Source organism: Terrapene carolina, unplaced genomic scaffold, assembly GCF_002925995.2.
Source record: "Terrapene carolina triunguis isolate 2854851 unplaced genomic scaffold, T_m_triunguis-2.0 Scaffold66, whole genome shotgun sequence".
Taxonomy (NCBI): Eukaryota; Metazoa; Chordata; order Testudines; family Emydidae; genus Terrapene; species Terrapene triunguis.
In genome coordinates this window covers 24,513,836-24,538,418 of record NW_020664417.1, presented here as the reverse complement: position 1 = coordinate 24,538,418, position 24,583 = coordinate 24,513,836, and positions in this window count along the sequence as shown.

Below are 24,583 nucleotides of genomic sequence, written 5' to 3'. Positions count from 1 at the left end.
ATAACCAAAGGGGGATAAATCTGCGTTCACCTCCCCCTACAGATTTCCTGGGAAACCCATTTTATCCCAAAAGTTCATTCTTCTATGGCACATTGTTTCAAATAGTCCTTCGAAGCTCATAATACTTCCTAGGGTTTACTTTGGTCACATCTCCCCCGCTACAAAATTTATATACAATTCCAGAATAATACATAAACTTTGCATTTTTAATGCAATGAACTCCAATTCTACTTAAACTTAATTCCAAAAGGTTTTTCAAGGATACTGCAGGAAATTGCCATATCTGGCACATCCAGTCCTATAGAAATTACCTCAAAACTCTTTAAAACAAAGAACAATCTCTTTTTTATAGGGTTTTCAACTATGTTATGGAATTCTATAGCAGGGACATAAATCTCTAGTGAATTCTGTAGATACTACCAACAAAAATGATAGTAAGGTTATTATTTTCTTTTAAATTCTATGGGACTTTTCCATAAGCCATCAGCTTATAATAACTGCCAGCCTGCGTTTGTTTGAATAAGTAATATGATGAGCTATGTGTCCCATTACCAAGTTATAGCTCCATTTTTGTTCCTTTTGGGGGTGCTAATGACAGAAATAAAGATGAAAGAAAGTCTCTCCTGAGTTTAATTAACTTTCCCAATGCTCAAAAATTTGCAAATTAATATATTTAACAAAAAATACGAGCCCTCATGCTAAGCTCGTTTTCTGAACTCACAAAATTGTAATTTTTAGTGAATCTGTTCCTAAATAGTAAAAAAGTGTTGCTTTATATATATTTGACTTAAAATGTATTACTGCTATGTTATAAATATCATCTGTGGAAATTCACCTGGCCTCCGATAGAGCTTTCAAACAAGAGACCATATTCAATGCTACTAACATAAAAAGCTAATAGATCATTTAGTGTAAAGTGTTCCATTGGCATAGTACGCTTTAAAATTCATGGCTTTATATTAAAACTACTATATAGTACATTTATTTCATAAGGCACAGTGTGTCAAATTCTGATTTGTGATATGGCTTCATGGTTGTCTTGCAATTGTAGACATAAATATCATTGAGCTCTCACACTATAAGATTTCTATCTAGCTTTTAAAAACACCTCCAAGGGACTAGAAGACAGATTATTAGGAAAAGCTGAGCTGTAATTGCTACCCTTGTATTCCAGCCAGAGATATTTTTTGTTTTACTTGGAGATCAATTATAGATTCCTGCTAAAAATAAAGTAAACCAAGTAACTGAATGAGTCAGAAACTCTACAAGGTATGTATCTTCTGTGAAAACTACATCCTAAACAAAAATACCACTAGTGTAACTTTAGCAATCTAATAATTAAAAACATCTAGGTGATCTGAAAGTGTAAAACTAAAACCAGTGAAAATGTATCTGATATCAGAAAGTTTAGGGCTAGATCCTCATCTCAGCTAGGGTGTATTTGCCTCCGTTAATTCACTTCAGTGGAGGAAATGGCCTTTGGCAGATAAAAATGATCCCATGGGCTTTACAACAGATATTATCTTCTATTTATTTGCTCCAAAAGCAATTTACAATCTTAAACTGATCTACAAATTGTGCAGGGGATACTTCATCCACTACTGAAATGTAACCTGAAGGTGAAAAATAGCAATCATTTTAGCAGTGCATGGTGACAGAACACAATACAGTATACAGTACTCCCATTTATCTGAAATCCTATTATTGGAACCTCTGCATTATCCCAATCCTTTCCTTGTCTCCTATGTATCATGCTGGGGGACAAGGAAGGGATTGGGATAAGGTGGGGGTTGGATAATAGAGCAGAGACCCCCTTCACAAGTGCTGCAAGGAGGAGAACGAGGAGCCCCCAGCCACGGGGGAGGCCAAGCTGCTGTTGAATGGCTCCTGCAGCCATGCAGGGAGGCCTCTGCAGCCCCGTTGTCAGGGACAGTGAGTGGGGCTGTGACAGCAGGCTCCCTGCACTGCCGCAGGGCCAGTGACATCCAATCCCTGCAGGTGCAAGGGAGGCTGCAATCCTGGCTGAGGAGGTCTCTGCTCTGCTTTGCCTTTTCTTCCCTCCTCTCCCCCGCCCTCTGCAACTTGTGGCTGCAGGGATTGGGTGTCATGGTGCCCTGCAGCAGGGCAAGGAGCCCTCTGCACCCCTGCTGTCACGGGAATGAGTGACTGAGCTGGGGTGAGCAGAGACCTCCAGCCAGGACTGCGAGGAGGAGAACAAGAAGCAGTCTGGCCATGGGGACTGCCATCCCTATTGCTGAATAGCTCTTTTTCTCTCCATTATCTGAACTCCTGATTATCTGAATAAAACTCATGTCCCCCGTGTTATTTGGGAGTTTACTGTACACAGTAACAGTGAAGAGATAGCAGTGAGTGTGGCGTCAGGAACTTCTGAGTTCTCATCCCTCTCTGATGCTGACTTTCTATGATCATGTCATTTAACCTCCTTGTCATTCCCTGATGTGTAAAATGGAGATAATACCTCTTTCCCTTACAGGGACATTGTGAAGGTTAACCAATGTTTGTATAGTGCTTAGAAAATATCATTATTGGTAGTATTATTATTACTACATTATGGTTTAGGACCGGAAGTGGAGGCTACTGAAACGGCACTGGAGATGTAGATGGCAGAATGTAATTAGTCATACTGGATGTTGTCAAAGAGATCAGAGGCTACAACTTTATTTTTATTAAAAGTTCTACAGAACTTTTAATGATCACAAATAAGCAGGAATTTGGTTTGAAACCTCATTCAAAAGACAACAGTCAAGATTTTCAAAAGTGATTCTGGATGCCCAGTTTAAGATACTGTCAAATGAGCCTGCTTTTCAGTAAGTGCTGAGCACTTGTCCTCTGAAAACTAGGCCCCTTTAAAGTATGTCGAGTTGGACATCCACATTTGAGGAAGCCAACTCACTAGTCACTTTTGAAAATCTTGGCCAGCACCTCTAAAACCACTTCCTGAGCAGCTCTCTGTTCCTGGAAGGGCTCTCAGACAGTAACAAAAAAGCCAGACCCTGTCTAGTTTGTGGTATCTAAGGGGATCACACACAAGGCATCAGAAAACAAACCATAGAGACAGCTAGAGAACTAGCCTCAATCATTTTTAATCAGATATTCTGCTGCCATCTGAAAGTCAGTATTTCCAAACTGACTTTTCTTTTCATCCACCTCCTCTGCCTTTTTACTCCTTGCTGACAACTCAATTATCCTTCCCATTTCCCAGGCTGCAAATGCAGGGTGATCTTTGATTCTTCTCTCTCCCTCTACCCCTGTTTAATTTCTCACTAAATCCTCTTGTGTTTTTTTTCTCTACTTTTTTCCACATCTACCCTTTCTCCATGGTCCCCACAGTCCCTTCCATCACATTACCCTGCTCTTTGAATGCCTCCATCGATCAGTTTCTTGTCTCTATCTGAATAACATTGTGACTGCTCACCCTCACTTACAGTACTGAATGTCCAACAGTTACTACAGTCACCACATTGCATTTATTTCCTATTGTAAGTACAGGAAAATACAGTGGTATCTCATTATCACTATGTGGTGGCCATTGGTGAATTTTAGTGTTGAGGCATTGTTTAAGGTTCTCCATTATCCTGCCCCACCTACATCTCTTCTCCCATGTCCCCACTTCATGCTATTCCCACTCATCTGATCTTACATTTACCTACCTTTGCCTATTTCTTCCCATTCTATGCTTTAGGCGTTCTATCATGCTACCTTCTACACCTGCAACACAATCCATGTCCTCATTTGCCAAGCACCATCTTTCTCCTTCTTCAGACCCACCTCTTCAGGCAATTAGTTCTCCCATCTTCTCATAATTAAAATACACCCCCATCCTCTTTCTCCCCAAGTGCTGCCTTGTGCTTGTTTATAATCTAATAAAATGAGAAACTCTTTGGAGCAAGGAACATGTTTGATTTAAGTTTGTAAAGCATTGTGTAAATGCTCAGCACCATATTATCATCACTACTACAAAAGATTTATAAATGCAATAATTCTTAATTGTCGGCATCATAAGCACTTTAAATTATAGAAATTCTAATCAGACAATCCCTAATCCTAAACACCTCCCCCCTCAAAAAAACTGGTCATGCTTGGACAGAGTCTTCCATGCAAATTAATTAAGGGCCCAATTCTGTTTCCCTTGCTCACAAAGTAGTCTCTTACGCTGCAGTTAGCTCCACTGATTTCAATAGATCGGCTTGCAGAGAAAGGTGCTATTCAGTCTGATTCAGGCCTTCAGGACGCTTAAAAACATACAACATAGAACCAAAGTGAAGGAAGCAAGTAACATATCAGTACAAAGCAATTCCTCAGGAAATAGTATAAGAGGGAAAACTTGTTCTCTTTGTTTTAAATGCCTCAATCCTACATGGTGTTTTTGAATTATTATCCTGAGACTTGAACTATACCACTACTTCATGTAATAAATTACAGATGGAGTGATGCATTTAGTAAAGGTCAAAGATTTTTGACTTAATGTGTACATGATTCAAACTAAGCATCAGGGGGTATTTCCTACACAATGGAAATAATTTCCACTGTGTCATCCTAAGAGGTTGGGAACACAAAAGAATTGTAGACACGGAAGTTGTGCCATCAAATTTACTTTCATATGGGTTCAGAAACAGAGATCCAGATGTTCTATTTCCTCTGTTTAGACAGGAAATATGTGCTATGCAGAATTTCAGATCTAGTAAATCATGGCTTTCAGTCTGTCTTGATAATGCACAGAAGGTTCCATGTGGCTCAATCCTCCGCACTCCTTTTTAAAAAGGCAGGAGGCATATTTTAAGTGTTTTTGAGCTATTGTGTTCTAGAGATAAATACATTAAGGGATCAAGAGTAAATAAAATGAAGTGTCTAAGTAACAAAAGGAACCTCCTGGGCCTGTGGAAACAGTACAGCTGCCTTGGGGAACAGAAGACAGCAATACAACTGCCATAGGGATTCTGCCACAGGGGATAGCTTTAAATTACAGCCACAGCTCCATAGGATATCCATCACTGGAAGAAGCCGAGAAGTTGTATAACAGAACCCGGGCTGCATTAGCTAGCTGTGGACTCCCCAGTGGAGCAAGCTTGAAGGAGGTTTATTCCACTGTGACTTTACTTTTGGTGAACTTTCTACCTCTGGGACCCTGCATCCCTAGTTCTTTTGGTCCAAGTAGTTAAACCAGCATTAGGGCTCAGATCCTCAAAGGTAGTTAGGTGCCTAACTCCTAGCCCTCTGGGAGTTAGGCAAATAAATACCTTTGGGGATCTCAGCCTAAACCTTTAATTCACCTGTATGTACCTATATATTACATTTGTCTCAGAACAGCATGGGGTATTAAATACTCTATCACTTTTTCTGTAACACCAACAGAGTGTGCCAGCACTAATTGAATTAACTTAGCTTTGTTACATTTGATATTAACATTGTCATTGGAAGTTGAAAGGCAAGAAAAATGAGAATACACCTCTACCCCGATATAATGCTGTCCTCGGGAGTCAAAAAATCTTACTGCATTATAGATGAAACCACGTTATATCAAACTTGCTTTGATCCGCCAGAGCGCGCAGCCCTGCCCCCCTGAAGCGCTGTTTTACCGTGTTATATCCGAATTCGTGTTATATTGGGTCGCGTTATATTGGGGTAGAGGTGTATTTATAAATGAGCAATTCCTGAACCAATGTGCTATGAAACTATTCAAATTGTAGCTTTATGTTTGAGCTAACCAACAAATGGACTGGATAGAAATAGAAGTGCAAGAGAAATTACAAGCAAGGAGAGCACAAGGGTGACAGTAGTAAAATCACAGTTATACTGTAAGTACATCTTAATGATTCTGCTGAAGTAATTCATCATCATTATGACCAGGGTAAGAGTGACTCCTCACAACTAAACCTAGGAGAATCCCCAAAAAGGGCCTGAGCCTGCGTTCCGTACTCAGCTAATGCTCAGATTGACTTCCATAAGAATTATGTCTGAGTAAGGAGTACAGGATCAAGGTAAGGAATGAATGGTCCAGAGTACTTGGAAGGCTAAAAGCATGCTAACCTGTCTTATCAATGGCCTGTTTTTGTGCCCAGCAGGGTGAGAAGGGCAACATGGTGGTATCTGCACTGGGGAACAAGCAGGCTAGGAATCTTAAATGGACGTGTAGCCTGTGCTTGTAGCATAACATTCTGGCATGAGACCCAGTCAGTTCATTATAGATAAGGCCTCAAAATAACCCTGCAAATTTGTGGTGTAGCTTGTAAAAACTGTAAGGGAGAAAGAAATGCAGTTATAACATTTACTCATGGCATGAGGTTTTTCCCTGCGTTCTTTACTTCCCCCCGCCCCCCACACACACATATTTTAAAAAACTATTATGAAGAATAGGAGATTTTACTACTCCTCCAGGGGCTCACATCCTGACTCCTGCCTATTGAGGCTGCCACTCAATTACCTGTGAGACTTTATAGAAGCCCTTGGTACTGCAGGAAAATTTAGCACACAGTAACTTACTGCTGGGGAATAATCGGGTATTTTTTTAATAAGCGAAACAAAAACTGATTGAGCTACATAAAGTGTTGGGAGAAACTTCTTTTGTATAAATATACATATAGTGAAAGGTGTCTAATAATCATTGACAGCTCAGCTCAGATGGGATAGGGCTCATGATTCTGTTCCTCAGTCATGCACACATAACTCATTTACCTGATCTGTGCAAGTGCTTGAATTGACTGTATAAAACTTTCACTCACTCTCTTTTGATCTGTTTCCATAGAAGATGGATTAGAAGAGCAGACAGCTGCTGAGAGTGAGAACTTTCATTTGTGGATTTCATCTGTTGGCTGCTGCAGTGGCTGTAGCATTTTAAAATTTAAAAGAAAAACCTGAAAGATATTGGACTCAAACCTCTGTCCTTTTTTGAGCCCCTCAATACCACTGCAGCTGGATGAAAAAGCCCAATGCAACAATGCTGCTTTGAATTAGGGATGAGCAAACCAATGTAGATATCATCACCTTCACCAAAACTCAAAATTAAGAAACTGGGTTTGTTTTTCCCCACATCCACATATCTTCTTGGTTTAGGCTAGAGGTGATAAAATATTCCACGTGGCTATTCTCAGAATTTCTTGCCTGACTGGAAAGAATTGCTACCAGAAATGTTATGATTAAACCCTGTCCTTATGACCCTTCCAGCATGATTTCTAACCAAAGTGGTTTGGATGCATTTCAGATAAGCATCCAAAATATCTGATTTAAACCTCCCAAACAATATTCATCTATTATACTACTTAATTCTTCCTTTAAAATGCAGTACTGCTCTGAAAAGTGACTCTGTAATGGCATCTATGGATTCCATGTTGTTTGTGAATCATGGACTCTTTACTCAATGTGTTTCATTTACAAATAAAGAGATGTTTTCTTCTGACTGCCAGTCTTGCAAACTCAGCCTGGATTCTGAGAGTCAAGCTGATTTCTTTCCATCTCCCCCATCATCACCAATAATAAAATTCTGCAAGACAAACTAGGCATTCACTGACATCTGTGGAACTACACTGCCTTCCTGTTAGACCCTCAGTGACACCTGTGCAGTTCCACCACCATCAGCAGGTATGCATAGGTGTAATGGATTGGCCTGATTCTGCTGTCAGTTATTCTGATGCAAATCCTAAACTCCACTGAAGTCAATTGAATAAACAATTTTAATGAAGATGACAAGAAGGAATAGAATCCCGCTCAGTGTCTTTACAGTGTTTGGTCTCCAGGTGTAAAAGGAGTAAAAAGCAGTAAAAACATATTTGTCCTTAAAGTGAGGCCATAGAAAGCAGATTTATCGAGTAACATGGTACCATGTGTACACAGTCACTTTCCGAAGTAGAACCACACTTTAAAGCAAGAAACAAAATTTTGTAAAATATTACACATCTGCTCCCCAGATAGGGTGACCAGATGAGAGGAAGAAAATATCGGGACACCGGGAGGCAAAAAAAAAAAAAAAAAAAGCCAAAGGCTGCCCGGGGAAAAAAAAAAAAAAAAACAAAAACTGCTGGCAGAGCGAAATATCGGGACAAATTGCGTCCTGACCAGAGATCGGTCAGGACACGGGACAAACAGCTAAAAATCGGGACGGTCCCGATTTTATCAGGACGTCTGGTCACCCTATTCCCAGTTATCCTCTAAGTCATATCCGTGTAGTTTACTGGCAAAACAGTTTTTACTACTGTCAGTATTACAGAGCGTTGCAACATATCTATGGAAAATCAAAGTGTGTTTCTTTATGCCTCACATATCAGCCAAATTGTCAGCTAAATTCTGATTACAGAATCTTTATTGACGGTGATGATACATGAAGAAAAAAGAACATAGCTTGTTTTCAACAAAGCAGATTGAGCGTGAAGAACTGGCAGTTAGAAAAATCTTGTTTTGATGTGTAAACTGAGAAAATGTAATATGGAAGTCACAGAGAATAAATATGGGACACCAAGATGTGGAGTGGGGGGTTGATTTTTGTGTATGTGCATAATCAGATATCCTGAGCCTAAGCCACTCTTTAAAGAGTCTGGCTGCAAAACTTGGGAAGTTATGTGTAGAAGTATAAAATAATCACGTGTGACAAGAATATTAGAAACTTTGTCATGGATCACATGTGGCGGTTCAAACCTATGTCAAGAGTTGAACCAAGAAAGGGAATGTTGCAAAGGTGGTGTCCCTTTCCATCCCTGAACCAAGAGCAGCTGCAGAAATGAATATAGTCCTTTGTACCCACCCTGACCACAGTCAGTCAGCTTCCTTGCACAATCTGTTGGGAGGAAGATCACAGTCCTTTGACTAGGTTCATTCCCCTCAAAGGCTTCATGTTGCCCTGATTTAAATCCAGAGAAATAGCTTGGCTAACCTTTGTCATATGGTGCAGATCTAGTGGTCTCACTACTTCACGCAAATGAGAGGGCCTATGACAACTGTTCCAATGTACAGGTTAGAAGAGCAGCCATATTGAGCTGTATGGCAACTCTCTACCTTTGTTCTGGTTTGTTGTGAGTATGGCTTTCATGTCCCAAACCACCCTGCACTCCATATAGAACCTGAATAACTGGGCTTTATGCCAGCAGAATCAGTTTTGCCCTACAAATGGCTGGTTTAACATATTATTGGTCTGCTGTGCTGTCAGTTACTTTGGTGCAAATCCTAAATAACTCCAATGAAGTCAATTGAGTTCCACTGATGTAAAAGTGGAATGAGATCAAAATCTCAATTATTTATACAATAGTTAACTTATTTCTTCTTTGCTTCACACCAAAGGTTACAAGGTCAGATCCATCCACGCAAAGCTCTCTATTAAAGCCAATGGAAGTTTTGCCTGAAATACAGCTGAAGAATGAATCCTGCCAATACAAAGGCATACTCCAGGGGAGGAGCAAGCACCCAAATTGCAAACACATTGTTTGAGTTCCCTGCTTAGCTCTCTCTAATTTACTTTCATTTTGTTGGCATTTTAACTGTAAAATACTTGAACTAACATTTTCCTCGACAATCCTCCAAAAATGGTTTAGTTTTAAGTGTTGGCCCATCTACGGGAACAATCTATTCCTCTGGCATCTGCCTCTTCCACATCAGTGATTCACATGGCCTTGGTCATCCAAATAAGCCATTTTCCCTTAGCAATGGGAACTTTACTTCCTATGTTTAATAGACAACAGCTGACATTAATAGTACTTGGTCAAAAAATGATTAAATTCAACTCCATTTGGACAATTTGGAGATAGGTGAAGATGGCCAAAATAAATAAACAAAAACAAAAAACAGAGATACTTGCAGGTTTTACAGATAGGAGAGAAGAACAAACCAAATAGGTCACCTGTGCAAAGAGCCCAAAATGTTAAAACTCATATATGAGATGATGGACAGTCAATACAAAAGGAAAAGAAGATTCAAATTTCCCAATCACCTGGGTGTTTGGAGGCATCTGACCTGTATAATATGAGAAAATGAACCCACTGGTTGTAGATATTTACTCCCACATGCAGTAGGCAGCTAAACATTCCCAAGATCCCAACTGGAAAACAGTAGAAGAAAATGAGGGAACTTGAACTTTAGCATGCTGCATGGAGGAGATAAGAATTCTACCTTGCAGACAGGGAAATGTATGATTTATTCTATAGAAACATTTAAAAAATTTCCAGATATTATTGACTTAAACCAAGCAGAGAGATGGTAATAAAAGTTAGACTTGCAACAAGTAAAAGTATAGAAGTTGACTCTTCTACAGCTAGCTAAAATCATATTTATATTACAAAAGAAGATGCACATTTTTACAGCTGAATCCAAACCCCACGTTGAAATTAATGGGTTTCTTTCTGCAGACTTTGAGGTGTTTTGGATTAGACTCTTAATAATTTGATCTATGCTAAACAGTTTGGCAAACTTACTACCCATTTGTACCTTCACCCTAAAAATCTCACCACCTGCTTTTGTTAATATTTACAAAGATTTTTGAAAGGTTTCCAAAATCCCAATTGTCTTCTTTCAAATTACTAGTTCTTTAAACAGGGCTTTTTAGTGATGTTGTATTTGCTGATTAATTTAAATTAAATAATAGTAACAGTTCAGATTGTTCCATCTTCATTTGACATGTTCAGATTTAGGAGATGTTAATTTAAGTGTAATATAAACTTCCGTATCTATTCAACTGGGAATAAGAGTGAGATTTTCAAAAGCACCCAGTCTTAGCCTAACTGCTCACACTGAATTTTTTTTAAAAGAGCAAAAGGGACAACTGTGATCATCTAGTCTGACCTCCTATCTAACACAGGCCACATGACCCGGGCTGGCCTTACCATGAGGCGAATTGAGGTGGCCACCTCAGGTGCCAGACTGTGGGGGGGTGCCACTAGGACCCAGAGTGTAGAAAATTGTGTCTGCTGCTGGTGCATGTGTATTCTCTCTGCTCTAGATGCACAGAGATGGTCGAGTGCTGTGCTGGAGGAAGGAGGGCACAAGAGATATAACAGGCAGGCAGGAGAAAAGGTGAGAGGGAATAACAGAAAGCAGCAAGAGCTGCACAGAGAGAGAGGAGGAGGAGCTTCTTATGTACCTCTCTAGCACCCTCAGGACCCTGGACTGATTAACACCAGCTTCTCAGGGAGCTTCCTGTTTCCTGCTGCTTCCCTGAACCCACTTGAGGAGAATAGGCAGTCAACTGAAGTAGTAGGAGCCAGTTAGACCCTTAAGACGCTGATATCTTCCCTCACTGAGGCCCTGCTACCAGCCTGCTTATTTGTCCCCTTCAATTGAGTGTTGAGAGCCACTATAGCTGGCACAGAACAGCAGTCATGAGTGAAAGAAGAAAACGCCTCTCTGGGGCAGCATTCAGAAAAAGAAAGAAAGCAAAGGAAGCTTTTCTATCTAAGCAGGAAGGAGCTCTGCTGAGATACATAGACACAAATGTTCACAGTGAGCCTTCCGGCTCCAGTGAGGATGTGAGTGGTGAGGAAATGCCTGATCTTCCAGTTAGTCAGAGTGCAGGTGACCTGGCAGCTACTGCAGCATCCATATCTCCATCTCAAATGGATGTAACCATGCACATTCCTGAAGAAAAGTGTAGATCAGAGAAGAGTGTGGTGGAGGCACAAGAAACAGCTGCTGCTGAGTTTAGTTTCTTAAGTCTAGATGATCCAGGACTGTGGACCCACTTGAGGAGTAGCCTGAGGGACTTCCTTGTACTGCATGGGCCACAGCAAGTGGAAAAACTTCATGTTATGCAAAAACAATGAAAATAGAAGTTTCCATCCAACACATTACTGGCGTGAAATCCCCAATGGTGACAAAGTGGGGAGGCCATGGCTTATGTACTGAAGAACCCAGAATGCTGCATACTGTTTTTGTTGCAAACTCTTCCAGTCTAATGTTCCAGCCACATTGGGTTCTACAGGAACAAAGGACTGGAAAAATCTGGCTAGAAATCTGGCAAGCCATGAGAAGGCAGCAAATCACCAGAGAGCATTCCATAGATGGAATGAGATGAGACTAAGCTTAAAGGCCAACATAGATGATCAGCATCAAGAGAAGATTGCATCAGAGTCTCTTTACTGGCAAAAATGTTCTGAAAAGGCTCATTGCCATTGTGAGAATGCTTGCTACCCAAAACCTAGCACGGTGTGGCACTTCAGATCAGCTGTATGTGCCAAACAATGGAAACTTTCTTAAAATTGTGGAGCTGATGGCTGAGTTTGATGCTGTACTACAGAAGCATCTAAGAGTCACCACCCAAGAAATGTACACACACCACTACCTTGGAAAAACAATTCAAAATGAGATCATACAGTTACTGGCAACAAAAGTCAAACAGAAGATTGTGGCAGATCTGAAGTCAGCAAGATTTTATTCTGTTTTCTGGACTGCACACCTGACCTCAGCCATACGAAACAAATGGCTTTAATGGTGCGTTTTGTAACAACAACAACAGAACCTAGTGAAAATGTCCCTGCAATGGTGACTGTCAGAGAGCGTTTTCTAGAATTTATTGATATTGATGATACTACAGGAGCTGGTATGACAAATGTGCTTCTTAAAAAGCTGGACAATACGGGAATTGCGATAGCTGACATGAGAAGTCAGGGCTACGATAATAGTGCCAACATGAGAGGAAAGAACAGAGGGGTGCAGACACGGAACCAAGAGTTAAACCCTCAAGCTTTTTTTGTCCCATGCAGTTCTCATTCATTGAATTTGGTGGTCAGTGATGCAACATCAGCTTCTAGTGAGGCTGCTGAATTTTTTAATGTAATTCAAAGCATCTATGTATTTTTCTCTGCATCAACTCATCAATGACAAATTTTGAAGCAACACCTGGGAACATCCTCTCTGACACTGAAACCACTGAGTGCCACATGATGGGAAAGTCGAGTGGAGGCGATAAAGCCTATCAAACACCAAATTGGGAAGATAGATGATGCCATAGTTGCCATTATGGAGGATAATGCTATAACAGGAACTGTTCGTGGGAGAACAGTGGCAGAGGGAAATGGAATCACCAGAAACATACATAACTTCAAATTCCTGTGTGGCTTAGTGTTGTGGCATGACATACTGTTTGAAATAAATGTTGTAAGCAAGAGACTCCAAGATGTTGGCCTTGATATATCTGGAGCAATTGAAAACTGGACAAAGCAAAGTCATACCTACAGTCTTACTGGTCAGATGAGGGATTTCAAAACGTTCTGAAGAGTGCACAGAAGTTGGCAGAGGAATTTCACACTGATGCTATTTTCCCACCCATTCAAGAATACAAAAGTCACCGAAGAAGAAGACATTTTGATTACGAGGCATGGGATAATCCCATAAGAGACCCCGAACAACCATTCAAAGTTGAATTCTTTAACCAGGTGCTAGATTGTGCAATACAGTCAGTTGCAGAACGTTTCATGCATCTCAAGGAACACAGTAGTATATTTGGGATGTTGTGTGATATTTCAAAACTCCTCACTATACCTGAAGAAGACCTACACCAGTAATGCAGGGCACTAGAGATAGTGACACATGATGACATGTGCAATATTGATGCGAGTGATTTAGGTGATGAACTGAAAGCCCTTTCAAGATACATTTCAGCAGGATCAACTCCAAAGGCTGTTCTGGAATATATGTGCACAAATAAGATGACCACCCTCTTTCCAAATGCTTTTGTTGCTCTGTGCATACTTCTAACACTTCCTGTAACAGCTGCCAGTGGAGAACGCAGCTTCTCCAAGCTGAAGTTAATAAAAACACATCTACACTCTACAATGACACAGAAGAGGCTGGTCAGCCTTGCAACCATCTCAATAGAGCATGAGCTGGCCCAGACTGTGGACCTTCAGGAAGCAGTTCAAATCTTTGCAACCAAGAAGGCATGAAAAGCACCACTTTGATTATTCAAACAGATAAAAATGCCAGTGTTTACTATGCAGGCAAGAAAAGTTACATTTGCTGTTCAGGCATTTGAAAGTTAAGTGTTACTTAACATTTTTGAACAAGGCATTTTAAGTTGTTAGTTCTCCTTTATTGGGGTAGGTAGCAGAGCAGTACCATGAGAGGAGTAGAACAGGAAGAAGGCAGAATTGCAACCTTTCAAAGTTTTGGCCCAAGCAAGGAGGCATGGGGGTGTCATTTGAGCTTCCCGCTTCAGGTGCCAAAATGTTGTGGGCCGGCCCTGCACATGACTTCCCTGAATTAGAGCCTATCTTTTCGACAAACATCCAATCTGAGTTTAAAAGTTGCCAGTGATGGAGAATCTACTGTGAACGTGTTCCAATAGTTGTTTACTCTCACTACTAAAACTTTGCACCTATTTCTAGTCTGGATTTGTCTAGCTTCAACTTCCAGCCATTGGATCTTCTTATACCTTTGACTGCTAGATAGAATGGCTCATTATCAATTTTCTGTTCCCTATGTAGGTACTCATAGACTGATCAAATACCCCTTCTCCTCTTTGTTAAACTAAATAGACTGATTGACCATTGACTTCAGTGGAAACTGAATTACAGTACTGCCAACATCATATGTTCAAAAATCATAAATTAACCCCCCCACACACACCTGCTCAAAAATAAGAGAGATGGTTTTTAATCCAGAAATATTTACAAGGTAATACACTTGAGGTTCTTTTTCTGGTTTTTGAGCTATTAGGTGCACTTGGGTCACATTTTCAAGTTTCTCTGCAACTGTGAGAATCAGAATTTCCTTTTTTTTAATGAAAGCTGAGATTTTTGCATAATAACTTGTCTACAGGAGCTGAGGCATTAAGTAACTCAAATATCACAAGACTCACAATAGATTTGTGAAGGCTGGTAATTCTGGAGTCAGGTGTGGCCCTAGCCAGTTTGCCAGCCAAGGTAGAAAATGGTTTTGGTGTCTGCCCCCCACCCACCTCCACCAAGTGGTTGGGGTGTAAAGGCCAGTCAATCAGCAGAGCAAAAACAGCTGCCAATCAGAGCAGAAAGGGAGGGGGAAAGTATTATAGCAGTATGGCGCCCTACAGGAGCAGGCATCTTGGGTGACTGCCCTGCTGACCCGCCAGGGCCGGCTCTGGCTTTTTTGCCGCCCCAGGCAAAAAAGCCTCCGGCCGCCCCCCCCCATGGGGGGGGGGCGGCCGGAGCCCCGGGGGGAGGGCGGCGAGCCCTGGCGGGGGCTCGGCTCTCCCCCCGGCGGCCAGAGCACTGGGGGCAGGGCGGCGAGAGGGCGGCGAGCCCCAGCTGCCGGGGGGAGGGCGGCCAGAGCGCCGGGGGGAGGGCGGCGAGCCCGGCTGTGGCCCCGCTCTCCCCGGCGGCCGGAGCGCCGTGCCGCCCCCCTCCAGGTGCCGCCCCAAGCACCAGCTTGGTTGCCTGGTGCCTGGAGCCGGCCCTGTGACCCGCCCCTAGAACAGACCTTTACTGGAGTTAGATCAGCAATGGATGCTTTTGAGTAAGTAAATACTTACTCTCAGTTTGAAGAATTAGAACAAATTAAAAAGTGAAACATACGTAGTGCAGTAAAACCTCAGGGTTAATTATTGTAAACATTTTGACCATCAACAAAAGCATTTATGGTTTCATCAAACTAAAGAGTTAAATTTGCATGTGTTGTAGAATGTGAACTCGTTTATTTTAACTGAGCAGATAAAGATAGAAGCACGGGACATTTCCTTTGAGCTCTATGCCAATAATAAAATCTTTGCAAAACTGAACTATATAAAATAATGTAATAAAAAAATAAAAAAATCCACGTACTCACCTAGATATATGTATATAATAAAAGACACCACGTTACTGGTTGATTCCTGCCAACTGCAATGTCACAGCAGAAGGGGTGCTAGCCAGCCATGATTTCTAGGGACATAAGAAGGCCAGAGAAAATGTTCTGTTTAGAATAATTTTTGTGCTAATGCCCCTTTTACCTTCGTTACTTGAGATATTCAGCACTTGATTGTACGGTCATCACATTTTTAAAGGCATGTTCAGATAATCTTTTAAGTATTTTGGTTTGCTATACCTAGTGTGAGAAAAAAAATAGAGGGATTTGAGCCAGGCCTTCTAGATGAATATCTGTGTCCTACAAAATTATGCATGTGCATTCGTTTCCTTCAAATTTCAGAGTGGAAAGATAAAATTAATATTTTGACACAGACATAAAAGTAATTTTTTCCACCTCACTACATTTTCTAATAGAAGGATTGGTCTGAGATAATATAATTTTCTGAGAAGCTGCTACACACGCTGGATAGATTCTATGCTTTATTTGCCCATATTTGAACCTAATTTTTCATGTGAATTTAGTCAATATAGGATTATTGATTAAAAATATTAACTGAAAGCTACAGGTATGGATTAAGGAAAAGATTCAAAGCAGTACACATTATTTATCCATGGGATTTTTGCACATCCTCCTTTGAAAATATTCCCCACAACATTAAATCATTATGCCTTATTCTTATTTCTAATGCCAGACACAGTTAACAGGTTATTGATAGGACTTTACTGTTCTGAATTATTTATGGATTATTTAATTATTATTAGGTGTGATATCATCAAAATGATATTCTGCAACTGTTAACCAGCATTAAAGGGTATCCAATCCCTCAGTGCTTAGTAATAAAACTTTGCATTATATGTTCTTTCCTGAAGTCAGAAGTTACTTTAAAATAGTCCCCTACCTTTTCCCTTCTAAGGGAAAGTATAAAACTCTGCATATAGTAGGAGTTTGATGTTTCACTTTAAAAAATAGATAATACACCTCTACGCCGATATAACACGACCCAATATAACACAAATTCGGATAAAACGCGGTAAAGCAGTGCTCTGGGGGGGCGGGGCTGCGCACTCCGGCGGATCACAGCAAGTTCCATATAACGCGGTTTCACCTATAACGCGGTAAATTTTTTGGCTCCCGAGGACAGCGTTATATCGGGGTAGAGGTGTAATACTAGGGGTCAGTGAAGTCAATGGTATTTTTATCATTGACTTCAGTGGGGCCAGGATTTCATCCTAGCTGTTTTCTGTCAAATAGTGAATGTTGAATCCAGGTAGCCAGCAAGATGATGATCTTGTGTTACATATCAATAACAAGTGATAATTTGGCTCCACACAGAAAGTGAAATTCACCCCTTAGCCAATGGCCAGCACAAGTTTTATGTATGAACTAAATCCCATTTAAACCCTATTTTCATGGTTTAAGTGGATTTAAATTATGCATAAACCTTGTGCTGGCCCTCTGAATGGGTGTGATTGTCACCCACAGTATATGAGATCTGCTTCCAATCAGTGAGGATGACATCCTATGGGGAAGATATTTACCAGCCTGGAAGGACCTTCTTTGATTTCCTGATAGGTAGTTTAGTACTTGATTTTTAGCACAGATTCCACCAAAGGAGGTAAAATACTAATCTCACTGTCTTTTCTTTTCAGTTATTAAATGTATATGATAAGCTCTTCCTCAATATAATAATGGCTTTTCTCTTTCACAAGTTCCAGGGACATCAGGCCCGTGGGGAATAGATAGAGAAACAGATTTAGAAGAGTGATAGGCTCAACCACTAGTCCCGCAACACTTGGATTTGTCTAGCAATTCTATTAGTGACGACTAAATGTAAAAGGTGGGAATGCAAATTAAGGAGGCACAGCAAGAAGAACTGACAAAATGAAGACCAAGAATCAGGCTAAAAGGCTGTATCTACAATAGTTATGCCAAAGCCTATTGGCTAAATCTTTCTTGTCTTACACAATTTGTCCCTCTGAAATCAATGGGGGGCATATATAAGAAAAGCAGGAGATAGTCCTATGGTTGGAGAAAACTTGTTGTTGAACAGACTGCCCCTCTACAAGTCTCCCCTTCTGCCTTTTACCTCAAGAGAGAGCAATGCTTTGAGGACAACGCACCTCATCTAACCTGGACAGATATTTCCTTCCACATAATCAGCTTTTGTAAAATTACAGTTAAAAATGCATCTACCTGATATGTATTTAGAGGCTTTTTTCCCTTTATTAGTGTCATCATATAGAACTTAATGTGCACCAGAATTTAAAACAAAAATAAAAGCCATGCTTCTTTTGAAATCACATGTTAAGACCCTGGATCAAGATATCTGCATTTCAAGATAAGGTGCCGGATTGTTGTGGTGTATTTGAAAACTGTTGGAATTGTAGGCTGACACTTTAATTTGTATGGGGTTTCCTGGTCCTGCTTGCAGGCTAGAGGGTAGGGAAGAGTGTGATCAGAGTCAGTCTGGAGACAGCCAGCTTAGAGTAAGGTGGGGTGAGTTGTGCCTCTCTGTTTTAGGGATCAGCCTCTTTGTCTCTCTGCTTGGGGGTTCTTGGTGTGTTATTGTTCTGAATTTTAAGAAATAAAGGAGTGTGACATTACAACCTTCCAGCAAGAGTATTTATTCTTTTATCTAACTTCTTTGTGTTTATGGCATGAATTGTGCTCTTATTTGAGAGGAGTCAGTGGAGTTAATTTAAATGAAACACCTTTAAAAAAAGCCAATTTGAATCAAATATATGCCAATATAAATCAGATTTTTAGAGACTAAGAAATAAAGGGACTAAACTTGCAGAAATTTCACTGTTGATGGCATTAGAATTATTGCACAGATAGAAGGGGGATGTCTGTCTGTGTGACACTGTTCTTTGATCATCCCATTGATTTCCATTAAAACTACATTAATAGCATAGAGTCAGTGCTGAGCAGTCCCTAAATCACTTTCCTTAAAGGGATACTTCTTAGAAAACTGAAAGGTGAGCCTCACTTGTTTTCCTACCCTGCCTTACCTATTCCCATGGGCATTTCAGTGGGAGGGGGTGATTTGGCCCAGAGAGCAGAAGCCCCAAATAGGAGTGTGCTATGCAGACCTCGGAGCAGTGGGGAATATATGAAGAAAAAGCTAGGCTTAGTGACTGGGTACTTTCAGTCTTTGTCTTTTGAATAGGTGTTACCATCACATATGCATATGATTTTCAACATCATACATTATTTTAACATACTTGTGATGATGAATAGCTCAGTATTTATTAAAGTTCAATTGTGAAGCTCATTCTGGCTATATAATCTAGTTTATTCTATAGATCACATACAAAGTAAACAATAGCAACCTCGAGATTCATATTTCCTTTCCACTGTGATGTTTGCTCAGTCACTAAAGCTGATGAATCAGCTGCAGTACTGAGGTTTTGTTCAGTAAAAATTCATTCTGGAGTGTACTGCTGTCGTATTGAGCTCCTTTGATTATCCTAGTGTAATTGTGTTTGAACAAACATTTGGATAAAGAAGAAATAAAGCACTAAATAAGAAAAGAACTTCTACAAAAGTCTGATGCTTGAAAGGCTGATAAATTTGTAACATCTGTTACAATTATTTAATTGTAAGAAGTAGCCGGCTGTAAACAGCTAGAATGTCTTCAATTTTAGAAGGCTGTAAACCAGGGCAACAATCTGAAAGAGCCTTATCTGTCGTTCTAGGTAGATAATGGTAATTCTGTGGTGTATTGAAAACTGTAAAAAAAAAATCATATGGTGTCACTTTAAATCCTGGTCCTACTTACAAACTAAGGGGCTCTGCACAGAACCAGAGCCTAACAGAGTCCGTTTACAGACAGTCTAGAGAAAGGTGATGTTAGCTGTGCCTCTGTTTTAGAGAGCAGCCTGCTTTGTTTCTCTGTTTTTTGGGTTCTTGTGTGCTGAATTCTAAGAAATAAAGTAGTGTTATGTTGCAACCTTCCAGCAAAAGTATTTATGGTTTTATTCACGTCACTATGGTATAAACATCAATTCTTATCTGCCTGTCCTAGGTACTTATATGGCCTGCATCACTGTAGTATTTGAGTACCATGCAATCTTTAATGTATTTATCCTCACAACAACCCTATGAGGTAGGAAAGTGCTATTACCCCCATTCTACAGATGGGAAATGGAGGCACAAAGAAGGTGGAATTCACAAAAGTAGTTAGGCACCAAAATCCAACACTTAGGTGCCTAAGTCCCAGTTTTGGCTCTATTACAATCCACAAAACTCTCCCCAAACCTTGTAGGGACCTAAATTCAATCAGCATTTAAGTTTTTAAGAGAAAAAGTTCCTAAGGCCCTTACATTCATGCCTCTTTGCACATGCACTGCTGCCTCACTGTAAGTGTCCAGATGTTAGTCTCCTGCCTAAGACCCAGAGCAATTCATGAACCATGGAAAGACAGATATTCATCTACCTAAGTAGCATGGAGGGCCCAATCCAGTAGGTGCGCTTGGATGCTACTTACCAGACCAGGTCCCATTCAAACTCCAAGAGGAGGTGGTAGTAGCAGTAGCCACCTTATAACTTCTAGCCCAATGGTTAGAGCACTTAACTAGGATTTAGGAAACTCACGTTCAATTCTTCCCTCTCTACTGGAGAGAGAAGAAAGGATTTGAATAGAGGTCTCCCACCTTTCAGGAGAGTGCTCTAACAACTGAACTATAGGATATTCTGACATAGGGCTCCCTTAGTCTCTCTTGTTGAAGCTGTTTTGCTATGGATAAATAGTGAAAAAGTGACTGGAGGTGAGGGGAGGGGCAGCTGGTCCCAGGATCTACCATCTCCCAAGTGAGTGTCCTAACCACTGGACTACAGAGTTAACAACTCTCACTTTCTGCCTGGACCACTCTTCACATCCAACTGTGAAGGCAACTCTTCTTGTCCAGACCTCTCCCACTGTTGTTTCCATGGTAACATTCTTCTTCCCCCACCAAAACCCCACTCTGAGAGCTTGTCACAGATCTGAGTATCTGTGTGGGGCCAGGTGGCAAAGAATATACAGGGAGGAGATTTTTATGCTCATAATTCCTCACACTACACTCATGGGTGAAAAATATAATACAGTCCCAGGTGCTATAGATTTTTCTCAGCCCCTCACACTCATGCTACAGACCCCTGTTTAATGGGTATGGCTGGCCCAAAACCACCAGAATTCCATTTCATGAAAACTTTTGAAGTTTCACCATTTGTTCCCAGCTGATGCAGAACAAAACCATGTTTTTGTGAAAAAAAGCAAGAGACAGAAAAGCCAGGTGGTCAGGGCACTCACCTACAATGTGAGAGCAGATTCAAGTCCCTGATTTCTATGAGGCAAAGCAGGGATTTGAACCTAGGTCTCCCACCAGACTAGTGCCTATTCTATAGTGGGTCTCTCTCTCTCTCTGACCAGAAATTCCATCCTGGACCCAAAAAACCTTCCCTGATAAAAGGTTAGCTAAAACAGACAGGCTTCCATGAAAAGTTTCCATTTAAACAAATTGGTATTTTCTAACAACAACAAAAGAAAAAAAGATTTGTTGCAGAGTTTCAAACCACCTCTAGTATTGAGTGCTTTTGAAGGCAGGGAAGGCCCTACCATAAGTCTTAGTGAGTGCAAAGTCTCTTCCATAATTTATATCACGTTTTGCTTAGATGCAGCTCTTGCTGAGAATCAGATTTATTGTGCTTTAGCTATAAGTATACCCACACTCAGAGCTTCTAGTAAAACAATGCTTTGCACATACCTAATATTAGAAGCATTAAGGATGATATTGTGGCATTTACACCACAGCCCTCTGCATCGGCCAGTACAGAGCCATACAATCCCAGGAAAAGCTCTGGGGAGGCTGTGCCTCAGGACAACACAATCTTTCCTGGCACTGCTCTTTGCGCATAGGTCTGTTCCAAGCATTAGAATGAAGCACATTGCTCCCTCTAGTGGAGCCAACATGTTCCATGAACAGGAGTGATGTGGAGATGGCTGGGGCAAAATGTCACCTCCTTCCTGCCCCTTTCCAGCCTCCTGCTTTCCCTGAAGCAGAAGAAAACAGACCCTGCCTTCTGGAGAATCCAGAGAGTGTAAGTACTGCTATTGTGAGTAGCCCTAGTGCACCCCTCCACCCAGTGTGCCTATGAGATTGCCTGTTAATCTGGCCTTTGAAGAACAAAGCTTTGTTGCTTAGTATTTTCAAAGTAGTGCTCCACATTCCTCACCAGAATCCACCTCCAGACTCCCCACAAATTCCTCATGTACTGAGAGTTTGCAGCTATGGATTTAGGCTATAGAGGCACAGAATGGCGGAGGGAAATGCTACCACCATGGCATGCTTCCTCAGCCCTGTAGGACACAGTTGAGTTACACAAGAAACTAATTTGGCCCATTGACTTAAATGGAACATTGATTTCCATGGGAGTTTTGCCTAAGGAGGAACTGTTGGATTGGGTCCTAGGTTACGTAGAAGAAGCATAATTATTAAATTGAAATGTGTGACAATGACTCACATTTCCATCAGAGCTGCTAGCAAGTATATGCAGCATTACAACAACTTCTTTTTAGAAAGAGACTATAAAGCTATTCATTTGATGTAATGCTTTACAAGAGCAAGATTTCCTATTAAAAGTAATGTGAATGAGTAGTTACAGCACAGCTGAGCCTGCTAGAATTAGAATATATTATCTTTCATCAACATTATCAAACTTTATTTTTTGTGTACAGTGACACAGAACAAAGAAAAACTGTTCAGTAGCTTTATCTTATAAAAGGTGAAATCACAGAATTTAACTAGCAAAAATTAAATTAAACTACCATCCAAATAGGAGTTTATTAGCAAAAGCCAACATGAAAATACAGGAAGCTTGTAAATATTTGTTTTTAATATGGTAAATTTATACACAGGAGCTCATGTAAAAGCAAATTATCCTTCAAAACATTTAGTGAAAATCCAATGCAAGTTTTAAAAAGTTATAGGGAAGAACAGGTTATTGTTTCACCTTATTGATCAATTTCCTCATAGTTTATAACAATAGAAGCTTATTTTAACTTGATGCTCTTTTAGGTTTATAATTGTAAGCAGAGTCAGGATGAGCTCTACCCTGACATCTGGTGGTGAATTATGGCGAGTGTGGAAAAGAACTCCAGGGGCTGATCTTGTTTGCATAGGCACACCCACTCGCCTGGCATGAAACACAGCAACTGAAAGTGGTTACTTTGGCTGGTGTGGGATCCCCAGTTTCTCTATTATTGGGGCAGGAAGAATAAAGTTTTGTTACCCTGATTCTGTGAATCAAGGCCAGTGGAACTGTTGTATGACAGAAGGACTGAGTGAGTCCTTCACCATTACCTAAGTAGCACTTGCTTGACAAGAGGCATGGGTTACAAAACCCAGTGAATTGAGAGAGGATGGGGGCAGGTATTTGTACCTGATGGTATGGGCCCCATCTGAGGGTTTCAAACACCAATTGCACTGTCTCCTCTCTCCACTGTTGAATATCAGAGTGAACTTTGATTCCCTTAGGAGTCTAGTTACAGGCTGCTGAGCTGAATTCACTTTGGGCCAATGGTGCACCAGCACTGGGGCTCCCCTACTATACTATGAGCTGAAATCACTAAGAGCTGAAATCACAAAAGAGCTGATGTTATTAAGAGCTGAGATCACTGAGGCTGTGTTAACTAGTGGGGGAGCCTGAAGCTATATTGCTCAGCAGCTGGTGGAGCAATTTGTGGGGACGACTGGAGGAGCAGCGAGCGGCGTGGAGCCTTGCGGGGCCGGTTGGAGTGGCCCAAGGAACGGTGAGCGGAGCTGTTTGCGGGGACGGCTGGAACGGCTCACAGGTCGGTGAGCGGAGCGGAGCAGCTTGTAGAGCGGAGCAGTTCGTGGGATGGCAGGAAAGTGGACTGGCTCGTGGTAAAGGCTGCGGCGGAACCCCCACGGAGAAACAGACGGCTGGCCAGCCTCGGATCACATAAGGTGCCCCTTAACACCCTGCGTGCCCCCCCCCTTTTACTCTGGGGCTGCACTGTCCAGGGACAGAGACTTTGGGGGTTGTTGGACTTTTGGGACTTTGGGTGGTTGCTGGACCCAAGAGACTTTGGGGATGTTGGACTTTGGGGACTCTGGGTGATTTTTGGGTTGCTGGATTCAAGAACCAAAGGGAAAGGACACAGCCCAATTTGCTAGGGTGGGTTTTGCTCATGGTTTGTGTTATGAATCCTGTTTGTGGTGTTTTTCCAATTTTATGCTGATGTCGTTTACCTCATGTTATTAAACATTTTCTGCTACACTCAGACTCCGTGCTTGCGAGAGGGGAAGTATTGCCTCTTAGAGGTACCCAGGGGGGTGGTATGTAATTGTCCCAGGTCACTGGGTGGGGGCTCGAGCCGGTTTTGCATTGTGTTATTGAAACGGAACCCCTAGATACAGAACCCGGCCCTTGTTGCTGCCAACTTAGATGGGCAGAAGGGTTACATAATAATCCCACTTTACAATAATATTACTTGTTATAAAGCTTATTTGTTACTGTAGCGGGGTGGTCACCCCGCTCCAGCCCTGAAGGGGTTAAAGCAGCCCTGGAGAGGGCTGTGGCAGGGGAAAAGCCAGGCTGATTGGGGGAAGCAGCCACAGCTGGGGCCACACCCCAATCAGGCCACAGCTGGCCCTATAAGAGGGCTGAGGGCCAGCAGCTGAAAAAAAAAAGTCTCTCTCTCTGGCTCTAGAGAGAGAAGGACCTGGCTGCCTGGGAAGCTGAGGAAAGTACCTAGGGTGGAGCTAGGGCCGGCTCCAGGCACCAGCATAGCAAGCAGGTGCTTGGGGCGGCCAATTCAAAGGGG